Source organism: Pan troglodytes, chromosome 21 (genome assembly GCF_028858775.2).
Source record: "Pan troglodytes isolate AG18354 chromosome 21, NHGRI_mPanTro3-v2.0_pri, whole genome shotgun sequence".
Classification (NCBI taxonomy): Eukaryota; Metazoa; Chordata; class Mammalia; order Primates; family Hominidae; genus Pan; species Pan troglodytes.
Genome location: NC_072419.2, coordinates 53,086,905 through 53,098,839, shown reverse-complemented (window position 1 = coordinate 53,098,839; position 11,935 = coordinate 53,086,905).

Below are 11,935 nucleotides of genomic sequence, written 5' to 3'. Positions count from 1 at the left end.
TGTACAATCCCTGCTCTCAGGCTAGGGTCCCAGTGGAGTGGGGCGGCGATATCCCCTGGGCTCCACTTTGTCTTTGCCTGGCCTGAGAAGACCCCTTTAATTCCTTTCTTTCTTCTTCTTTTTTTTCTTTTGAGACAGAGTGTCGCTCTGTTGCCCAGGCTAGAGTGCAGTGGCACAATCTTGGCTCACGGCAAACTCTGCCTCCTGGGTCCAAGCTATTCTGTTTCAGCCTCCCGAGTAGCTGGGATTACAGGAGCGTGCCCCACCCCACTCACCCAGCTAATTTCTGTATTTTTTTTGTAGAGCCGGGGTTTTTCCATGTTGCCCAGGCTTGTCTCGAACTCCTTACCTCAAGTGATCCGCCTGCCTCGGCCTCCCAAACTGTTGGGGTTACAGGCATGAGCCACTGCGCCCGGCCTCTTTTAATTTCTTGAGAAGCAATAACGTGTTAATGTTCAAATTGCCTTTTAGTGAAAAGTTTTCCTTCCCTCAGCAACCTTTAGCCATTCAGCAATCACTTCTGGAACTTTGGATATAATTTCTACTACAACGGCTCTCAGGGTTTACTTTCCCTGCATTCCGGGCTGTGTCCCTGTCATCTAGTTAACATCTCCCATTGGGTGTCCAAATGGTCATTTCAAACTCCACACAGCCCAAGTTAACTCATGGTCACACACACACACACACTCACTCACACATACTCATACACACACTCACAGAAACACACTTTCACACTCACACACACGCACACTCACACATGCATGAGTGCACACACACACTACTCCCTTGGTCTTCGTCTTAATAAAAGCCAACTCTTTCAGTGACTCAGACTAAACACTTTGCCATCATTCTTGGCTCCTCCCTTTTCCCCACACTCACATCACTTTAATCCACCATCCAATCCTGGCCTTCTTACCACTCCCAGGACCCCCACCCTGACCCAAGCCAGCATAATCGCTCCCATGGCTTATCGGATACAGTCCTCACTCTTCCCCCACTATCATCCATTTTCAACTCAGCTTTCTGAGGGATCCTATTCAAGGTGAGAAAGAACATGCTGTTTCTTTGCCCAGAACCCCCCAACTGCTTCTGGTGTTATTCAGAATAAAAATCCAAAGTCCTGACAATGGAGAACGAGCCTCAAATGATCTTTCTTTCCCTACTCCCATCACCTCCCTGAACTCATCTTGTTCTGCTCCCTCCTTGCTGCCCCTCAGACACTTAAGGAGGGTCACTCTTATCTCTAGATCCTCATCCTTCCTGTCCCCTCTTCCTGAATGCTCCTCCCCCATAAGATGACCCTGCATAAAAGCTATGCCCAGCGACGATCGTTCCCTGGGGGAATTTGAAATTGAAACTAAGACCATTGATCAGTTGGGAACAGTTAAAATTATGATTCTGAAATTGTTCAATTCAGTCTTGAATGAAAGTAAATTTGTGATCAGAAGCCATGCATTTTAATAGCATGTTAAGAGAAAGAAATGTAGAATTGTTGACCCAAGTATTTCTAACTACAAAGCCCTGTGCCAACCATTACATTTGATTATCGAAATATGGGTGAAAACTGTTGAGTGTTTACAAGTCAGACTTTGAAAACTAAAATATAAATATAAGCTGGGTAGATGGATTTTTTCTATCAGAAAAAAATTATGCATATTCTACAACTTGTCCTCATAAAATTTAATTCAACGGTATGTTTTTAAAATGCAAACTTGAGTTTGAATTTACAAATCAGCCTCTTAATATTTAACTCAATGACAATGACTTCATTGATCTTCCTAGTCTCTTGGACTTAGCAGGGGAAACCTGCTTTTTTCCCATGTGTTAATTACAAAGCTAGTAAAAGTAAATTATGGCTAAAACATGAGTACTTAAAACAATCTCAACTTTTCCTACCATGCTTAGTAGCATCAGTAGAGGAGGTACAAAGAGGAGGTGAGATGATGGGAGTGGTGTCTGAGTGGCCACTCCTTCCCTTCCTGTCCCCATGAAGATGGGTAAATGCAGCCAGAAACAAAATAGATTCACACCCAGATGGACTTGGGTTCAAATCCCTGCTCCTGCACTTTTCAAATACGGAAAGTGAGACCCTATCTCAAAAAAAAAAGAAGTTGACATTTATTAAGAGGAAGACAAGGTCATTGCCCTTTCTCTCAGCCTTTCTTTCCTCATCTGTAGAAGAAAAAAAAAAGGTCCTTATTTCAAGATTGTAGTGAGCCATGAGATCATGCCCACAAAGTGTTTATTTAGCAGAGAGTATGGGACAGAGTTATTGGGGTCTTTCTCCTGAGGTCATCTGGTGTTACCTCAGATGTCTTTGATCCTTGAAAACTCTCAGAGCCCAAAGGAGCAGTGAGTCCTCAACACTGGCTGAGTCACTTGCCCAAGGTCACAGACAGTGGGTGGCAGAGCGGCCAATTTGAATCCACATTTGCCTGGCTCCATTGAGTGTTCATTCCAGAACATGAGTATTTCTGGAACTTAACCCCTTGGGAACTATGTTCATCTCACACTTTTTGCCAGATATACACACCACCTGTGATATTATTTTCTTAAGTATTTCTTTACAGCAACTCATTTGATTATTGCAATAAACTTACTTAAATAAGAAATGTTACATCTCTACTTAAGATGATGAAAACATAGCATCATTGCCACATGTAAATAGCAACTGTAACATTTTATATATGTACATATATATAAATATATATTGATTCATATATATGAATCCATATTCTTATTTCATATTCTTATAATCCATATTCTTATTCATATATATGATATATATGAACCCATAAATATATATTATATATATATAGACACATAAAAAAACCCTGTTTTGGATTCATATATATATATACATGTATATTCATAAATATGTATATATAATACTTAAGTATACGTGATACTTAAGAAAAAAATATATGTATATATATATGAATCCAAAACAGGGTTTTTTTAATATGTGTATATACATTTGAATTTACATATCAAATATATATTTGAATTCATATATGAGTATACATATCAAATATATATGATATCTAAATCTAATATATATGAATTTGATATCATATGTATTGGATTTATATATATACTCATAGATATAAATATATATACTATATATATATAAATCCTCTCTCTCTCTCTCTCTCTCTCTCTCTCTCTCTCTATATATATATATATATATATATATTTGAATCCAAAATAGTGTTTTGGAGCCCACTGAGACATTGCTGACTGCTGAGAGCTCTGAACTTCAGGCTTTGTCTGTCCCAATTACCAAGGGAGATTAGCAAATATTAGAGAATGTTAAAGAGACCCTATTCACCAAGTGAGACTTCCTCCTGGGTGTAATCAGAGTAGCTGAAAGACAACTGAACAGGGATTATTAATGTTATTTAATGTTGATGTTAATATGCTATTGTTTAATATCATATGCATATGCAGTATGCAACCAAAACATTGTTTCCCATACCACTAGGAGAGAATGCCCCACATTTTGCTAAACATTGTCTTATCCTGAGAAATCTCCATAAAAGGTCTTCTATTATACTGTTTTCAAAATCTTCTGACCACAGCCTATAATAACAAATACATACCCACGTTCACATTCATATTTATATCTACACCTATATCTACATCCTTCTCTGTATCTGGAACAATGTATAACAAAAATATTTATGGTGATATGCACAGTCTTTACTAAGAGTCTGTGCTTTGCACACTGATTTTTCCTTTCCTTTTCTTTCTTTTTTTCTTTATGTTTTTTAGAGATGGGGTTTCACTCTTTGGCCTAGGCTGGAGTGCAGTGGTACGATCGTGGCTCACTGCAACCTCGACCTACCAGGCTCAAGCGATGCTCCCACCTCAGCCTCCTGAGTAGCTGGCACTACAGGCACACGCCACCGCCTTGCCTCGCCAAATTTTTGTTTTCTGTTTTGTAGAGACAGGGTCTTACTGTGTTGCCCAGACTGGTCTTGAACTCCTGGGCTCAAGACCTCCTGCCTTGACCTCCTAATTTCTTTTCCTTTCCTATCCTTATCTATTTAATTTTTTAAAATGTTAACAAGTACCAGTAAAGTAAATACTAAAGTTATACCAAAAAGTCAGTGATGGATGAAAGAGAAGAAGGCTTATGTGGAGACAGACAAAGATTGAGATAGAGACAGAGATAGTAAGTTATCAAAAAAGGGAGAGAAAGAGAGATGAGAGAGAGACAGAGAAAACCTGGTGCCTCTAAATAGCCTTAGACAGTAATTCTCAAAATAATCGGTGGGGACCCTTCAGGGAATCCATGAGATCAAAGCTATTTTTGTTTTGATATAACACAAGATGTGATTTGCCTTTTCAAACTCTCATCTCTCACAAGTGCGCAGTGGGGTTTTCCAGAGGCTTCATGACATGTGGTGATGTCATCCTCCTGATATTAACATGTAATGGGTTTGTTCTTGTTCTTTTCACGTGAATGAATGAATCAATAGTTTTAAAATTTCTCAGGGTAAATTCCTATTATGGTAAAAAGCAACAGATAAAAGCCACATAAACAAAAACTCTTTGAGGTCTTCTATAATTTTTAAGAGCGTCAAGCGGGTAATGAGGCCAAAGGCCTTGAGAACGCCTTCCCTAAAAATGACCTATTGCATTCATGAATGAAGAAGTAAATTGCGTTGCAAGTTCAGGGAGAGAAATAAAACTTTTGTTGAGCCGTGGTTTTCGGGGAAGATTTCTCATGGTTGAGGTAGAGCTCCACCTGGGTATTGAAAATGCAGATGAGTTTGCTTGGCCATGGGAAGGAAGGTGTTCCAGGAGGGCGGCTCAACACTCGCAAAGGGCAGGCGGTGGGAGGGAATGGGGTGAGGCGAATTGGGGTAGTGAGGATCCCAGCCCGGCTTGAATGGAAGGTAAAGCTTAGAGGAGAGATTCTGGGATCTGTGTTGATGACACTCCCATCCCTCAGTGGTCTCTGAAGCCAACTTAGAGGCCCCATTGGCCAGAGAACCAAATAGTTTGGTTTGCACTCCCTGAATGCTCCCTCCCCTGCTCCTGGGAGCTGGGACCTCACCCATGGGTCCCCCATGGGGTGGGAATCCGTAGTCAACCACAGAGCTGAGCAAAATCTAAACTGTTTCTTTTCTTTGGAAGGCCTCTAGAAACAGGAAGAAAGGCTGTTTTCTAGGATTTGCCAAGAGTTAAGTCATTCCTCACTGATACAAACAATTTCTCCAGTTACTCTTTGGGGCCCAGGAACATTCATGAACTGTGCAGGGTCTGAACTCTTCAACTCTGAACTTCAGTCCTCTGGGTCATCTGCTGGGGCTGGGGCACAGCTCTCTGGCCCTGCCTGGGTTTTAGAGACATGGCCAAGCCACAGAGTGGGCGAGACAAGGCCTCCTCCATGGAGTCCTCAGAGAAATTCTCACCCAGAGCTATGGTAGGGGGTAGGCTGAGTTCAGTCTTTCTCCTGAGTTAGCTCACTGGATGCCAGGTTTCCAGATGCACGTAGCCAGGCACTTCATAGGTGAGGTTATGCACAGGTGTAGAGGCAAAGAGAGTGCATGAAGTCAGGAAAGCAATATGTATTGAATTTGATACGATGTGCCATTCCCTGTCCTGAGCACTTTGCATGTATTTTCTCACTTAATTCTCATAACCACCTGTAGAACGTAGTTAGTCGTTAACAACAGTGTCTCCGGAGCCATCTGCCTGAGTTTGTGTCCTGGTTCTGCCATGTGGCAGATCATATTTTGCAGGACGGCTGCAACAATATCTTCCATTCCATGTGCTCTTCTGCAATGGAGCCTCCTTCCATCTAGAGTTGGGGTCTATGTCCCCTTCTTTTGAATCTGGGTGACTTGCCTGTAACCAGTGGAATGTGGCAGAAGTGAACTATGGGACTTCCAAGGCTAGGTCAGAAAAGGCAGTGCTGTTCCCCTTTGTTTGCTGGAACATTCTTGCTGGAGTTTGAGCCATCATGTAAGAAGTGCCCTGAGGCTTCCATGTTGTGAGGAAGCCCAAGCACATGGAGAGACTGTGGCCAGATGGGGAGGCCGTGTGTAGGTAATCTGGTCAGTTGGCAGTCCCAGCTGAGTTTAGTGTTAGAGTCATCTTTATTCAGGTGCCAGATTTGTGAGTGATTTTTAGATTCTTGCTGTTGACTCATCTCTAGCCTTCAAGTCTTCTCATGTGAGGTCCCAGACACTGCAGAGCACAGAGAAGCCATCCCCACTATGTCCCTTCTGAATCCCCAACTCATAGTAAACTTGAGGACAATGGAATGGTTGTTTTATGTCACTAAGTTTGGTGTAGTTTTTATACAGAAATAATAACTAAAGTGTGCCACTGCTGTGTGACCTTGGGCGAGTTACTTTACCTTTCTGAGTCTGGGGTTACTGATCAGGAAAATGAAGATGATTATGTACACTCCAGAGAGATCTGGGGACAGTTAGATTAGACAATGAAACTCAGTTCTTAGTACAGTACCGGGTGCACAGTCAAGTGTTCAATAAAGTTTTTATTGTTATTTGTTGAAGTCTCCTTGATAAATAGATATAAGGATAGGAAAGAAATTGCATTCTATCCCATAGTTCCTTCCTTCTGCTCTGCTCCAGTGCTGGGGCCAGAAAGGGAAGGTAAATAAGTTAAATATGCCTCTTTCTTTCTTCTCTCTCTCTCTCTCTTCCTCAGTCTTGCTCTGTCACCCAGGCTGGAGTGCAATGGTGTGATGGCTTACTATAACCTCCAACTCCTGGACTCAAGTGATCCTCTCACCTCTGTCTCCCTAGTAGCTGGGACCACAGGCATGCACCACCACACCCTGCTAATTTTTAAAATATTTTTTAGAGATAGGGCCTCACCATGTTGGCCAGGCTGGTCTCAAACTCCTGGCCTCAGGCGATCCCTCTGCCTCAGCCTCTGAAAGTGCGGGATTACAGGTGTGGGCTGCCATACCCGGCTATGTTAATTGTTAATATGCAGAAATGTGGCTCCAGGGTCATTAGGTCTTCGAAGTTTTCAAGAGAGCCATAAGTCCATATTTTATGTGAAATTTCCAGATTCTTAAAAAAAAGTTTAGTGGTTCAAATAAGCATGTCAGTGAGCCACTTCGAGGTGTCGGCTTTAGTGACAGTGTGGTTCTGGGTTACCCGCTATGTTCAGGGCCAGTGGGAGACGAGGTCCCTGTTTCCCACTAGTGCCCCTCTAAGACACTACCCATCCCTGCCGTGACATTTGCCACACTTCCGATTCTATGTGGGCCCCACTGGGCAATTCCAAACCACCTGTTTAGATCACAGTTTCTCAACCTTCTATAATCTTTTAAAATTTATTGCTCTCCTGAGGAGGTTTTTTAGGCTTTTTTTTTTCTTAATCGCCTCCCACCATGAAATCTTAATCCACAAATATTTTGTATATCTCTTTAGGTACTGAATGTATATCTGTACTTCAGATATAAAATAATGTGATTTTTTTTACCCCAATTGTGCATACTCAGTGTGTGTGTGTGGCGGGGGCAGAGGGAGTATGGCCCCCAAGGGGTTAAAAGCTGATTCTTGGGGCCATAAAAACACACATATTCTTTTTATGTATAAAACACAGATACACATTTCATAAAATGAGATAGAGTATATCTGTGGTATTAAAATTTCATGGGAGAGGAGGTGGAACTAAGGGGAAAAAAAGTCTTAAAAGACTTCTTAGGCTGGGCACGGTAGCTCACCCCTGTAATCCCAGCACTTTGGGAGACTGAGGCAGAAGTATCGCTTGAGGCTACGAGTTTGAAACCCGCCTGGTTAACGTGGTGAGACCCTGTCTCTAATAAAAATACAAAAATTATCAGGGCATGGTGGGGCATGCCTGCAGTCCCAGCTACTCGGGAGGCTGAGGCAGGAGAATTGCTTGAACCCAGCAGGTGGAGGTTGCAGTGAGCTGAGATGGCACCACTGCACTCCAGCCTGGGCGACAGAGTGAGACTTCGTCTAAAAAAAAAAAGGAAGCCCCAAATATTCAAAGCATTTTATTTATGTTAAAAATAATACATTCAAGTGGTTCAAAATTCAAACAGTAGGCTCTTTTTACTCTCTACCATCCTACTCCATCCCTCAACTAAGGAACTATTCCCCCTCCCCAGAGATAATATTGTTACCAGTTTCTTGGGAATCTGTTATTTTCCTGTTGTTGCTGTAACAAACTGCCACAAATTTAGTAGCTTAAAACAATCCACATTTCTTTTTCTTTTCCTTTTTTTTTTTGAGACGAGTCTTGCTCTTTTGCCCAGGCTGGACTGCAGTGGCACCATCTCGGCTCACTGCAACCTCCACTGCCTGGGTTCAAGTGATTCTCCTGCCTCAGCCTCCCAAGTAGCTGGGATTACAGGCACCTGCCACCATGCCCAGTTAATTTTTGTATTTTTAGTAGAGACGGGGTTTCGCCATGTTGGCCAGGCTGGTCTCAAACTCCTGACCTCAGGTAATCCACCCGCCTCAGCCTCCCAAAGTGCTAGGATTACAGGCATGAGCCGCCGCACCCGGACTATTATTTTTCAGTTCTGTAGGTTAGACGTCTGACTTGGGTCTCACCGACTAAAATCAAGGTGTCATCGGAGCTGTGCTCCTTTGTGGAAGCCCAGTGAAGGACCCATTTCCTTCTCTTTCCCAGTCTCTAGAGTCCACCTGTGTTCCTCCTCATAACCTGCTTCCATCTTCAAAGCCAGCCCTGGCCAATTGAGTCTTCTTCACGTTGCCTCCCTCTGACATTCTCTTCTACCTCTGTTTTCCATATATCCTTCCAGTTACCCTTGTGATTACACTGAGCCCACCTACATAACCCAGGATAATCTGATCTGCAGGTCAACTGATTACCAACCTTAATTCCATCTGTAACCTTAATTCCTCCTTGCCATAAAACCTAACATTTTCAAAGGCTCCAGGAATCAGGACACGGATATCTTTAGGGGGCTGTTACTCTGCCTGCATCGTATCTTTCAGCAGATAATCTGTACATACAAGTAAGTATTTTCATTTAAACCCTAATAAAAAGCAGTACTGTAAACTCAAATGTGGTACATACCTAATTTTAACCTACTGGAATGTATAGCCTATTAACTGCCTTGGATCATGACCATCATTTATTTTTAAGGAAATAGAATGCATAGCACATAATAAAACTAAGTATTGCTTCATGAAACTTTTGTTTCAGTCTTTTGTGGGTGAGTGCATATGTGTGAACTGCGTCATGATACAAAAAGTATTTTTTACTATGAGTCACAGTAAAAAATGTTGGGAAGTTATTATTATATAGTTTAGTGGTTATATGGGGTTTTTCTGGGGTTAGACTGTCTGGCTCCATTGCTTACTGGCTGTATGACCTTGAATAACTGACTTAATCTTTCTGAGCCTCAGTCTCCTTGTCTGTAAAATGGAGATAACAACCGTAGCCCACTTTCTAGGGTTTATGGGAACATTATATGGGCTGAAATGTGCTAAGTGCTTAGGACACTGCTTGGCAGTCACAGGCATGTGTTATTATCTTTGCTTTTATTATCCTTATTATTCTTTTAAAGGCATGGAGAGGATGAGATTTTCAGTGGAGAAAGAACCAAGGTTACGTAGGGATTTTTGGACAAACAGGAAGTGTGGGCTCTGCTCAGAGAAGTGCAAATGAATTCGTAATCTGAGAGGGGCTGATCATCAACCCATCAGAATCCTCCAAATATGAGCACAGATTAGTTTATGTTATTCATTCAGTAGGTCAGTAAGTATTTATGCAGTTCTACTGTGTGTCAGGCTTGTTCAGGGCACGGTGAGGATATGGCTGGAAACCAGCACGACATGTCTTTGTCCTCGTGGTGTGCACAGTCTAGAGGTGTTCAGGCACTCAAAAGGTGGGTCATTACAGGTGTGTTGGGTGATATTAAAGAGAAGTACAGAACAGTAAGAGCAGACAAAACGGAGGATTCTGGTGTACCAGGTCGGGGGTACCCAGGGAATTCCCCGTGGAGATGTATTTGGCCAGCTGTCTGCATGATGAGTAGGGGTTACAAGGGTCAAGGGCTTTGGGGTGAGGAGGAGAACTTTGGGTGGATGACAGGACGTGTGCAGACTTTGGCGTGAGAGGCCATGTACCCTGAGGTGGGGATTGAAGCAGGTTCAGTGTGTCCTGAGGAACTTGAAGAAGGAAGACGCCCAACAGGAGCTGAGAGCATGGGACTCGGGACAGGGGAGTGTTAAGAGTGGGGACAGAGGAAAGAGGCTGAGGTCTTCTGGGACCTTGATGGGGGGAATGTAGCATTAAGACTCTGAGGATTCGGGAAGAAGACCTCCCAAAACACAGTAAAACTTGAGAGCTGCTTCAGGAAGGCATCCCAGAGTTTAGGGCAGGGGGCGGCTATTCAGAACAGCAGGCCATGGGGCTGCAGATTGAAGTCCTGGAAGAAGAAATGAGAAGGAGGCCCCTGGTCAGCTTTGGACCAGCTACCCAAGACGTTCCAGGTTCTGCGTGCGGTACATTCTGGAAAAATTCTGAAGGCTCCCCAACGTCAAGATCTGTGGGAAAGAACTAAAGCTAAAGTTTCATTAGGATGAATGTCAAAGTCAGCCTGTGGGGTTCTTCATTTATTCAACAAGTGTTTATCAAATGCTGCTTTAAAGTCAGAGAGGCCTGGGTTCAAATCAGGAGTCTGTCACCTATTAAGCTCCTAAGAAATGTTTACTATGTGCCTCAGTTTCCCAACCTGTAACTTGAGGATGGCAATACCTACCATCCCCAATACCTAAGGGGGCGGGAAGCATTAATGTTAAGAAGGGACTTACCACATTGTAGGATCCCAGGAACTGTATGTTCTGGATTCTAGACTAGACTTAGAGGACACAGAAATGAAAAAGCCAGGTTTCTGGCCTCAAGTAGCTGCAGTATTTGGGAGAAGACAGACAAGAGAAGAGATAATTTCTGTATACCAGGATTAGGGACCCGGTAATGGAAACATTGGAGGCTATGGAAACAGAGAGGGGATCTCTGGGTCAAAAAATCAACTATCAATGAATTCATAGGTTACTCTTCAGAGTTACTTGGGTCCCTGTGAGTTATAAGTGATAGAAACTCAACTAAAACGGACATGTAGTGGTTCATACAACAGATAAATCCAGAGGTAAGGGCTTCAGGCCTGGCTGGATCTAGGTGCTTAATCCTAAGGACTTGCTCTCACTCTATCTCTCTGATCTGTTTACCTCTGCATTGACTTTATTCTCAGGTAGGCTTGTGGTGGGAAGATGCTTCCGGTAGCTCCAGACTTATTTCCTGCCGGCCTAACCCCTCCAGTGGAAAGAGAGCTTTTCTTTCCCTAATAAATCCAGACAAATTCCAAGCATCGAGTCTCATTGCATTGGCTGAGTCATGTGTCCATCCCTGAAATGCTCCCTGGGGCCAGGGGAATAAACTATGCTGATTGGACCGGCCTGAGTCACATGCTCAGCCTTAGAGCCAGAGTAGGAGGGCGTCTGGGCAGGGTTCAGGCCCACAGAATCACATGGCTCTGCTATCCTCTGTTAGTTTTACTCTGAAGGATACTGTCATCAAGAGGTGGCAAATATACCCTCCTGTTTGTTCTTCTGCTTTCCAAAGAGGAGAAAAGACAGTGCTGCTTGAGTGATTTATCAAAGTGGAGGAGGGGCACAGACACCAATAGTAGGAACAGCACAAAGTAACTGAGAGGTAGAGTTTCAGGGTGCTGAAGTATAGAAGAATACAAGAAATTGATAATAAGTGTTATCAATGGCTAAATACTCCCTGCCCACATCTGATATTTGTTAGAGTTATGAGGGAAGATTGATATGTCTGCTTGGGTTATGCTTCTTTAAATGAAACATTGATTGTTAAATACAGGGGCTCATGGATGTGTATGAGTTACATATGAATTTAAAATTCTTCTCTCAGTTTCCTT